Source organism: Penaeus chinensis, chromosome 6 (assembly GCF_019202785.1).
Source record: "Penaeus chinensis breed Huanghai No. 1 chromosome 6, ASM1920278v2, whole genome shotgun sequence".
In the NCBI taxonomy this organism is placed as follows: domain Eukaryota; kingdom Metazoa; phylum Arthropoda; class Malacostraca; order Decapoda; family Penaeidae; genus Penaeus; species Penaeus chinensis.
Genome location: NC_061824.1, coordinates 30,509,464 through 30,509,674, shown reverse-complemented (window position 1 = coordinate 30,509,674; position 211 = coordinate 30,509,464).

Genomic DNA, 211 nt, shown 5'->3' with positions numbered 1-211 from the left:
AAAAGGAAACAAACAGACGGCGCTGATGAACAAAAAGGAAGGGAAGAGCCTAGGCGATAAGACCCGTGCCGTTCGTGTGTCGACGCCCACGCCTCCTACGCCGCCCACACCACCCATGACGCCCACACAACGCCCAGAATAAGGCATTTGAGATCAGCTTCCGCGTTGACGAGATGGCGGCGTCGGGGCGAAAGTTCGGGTGGGGGGGGGT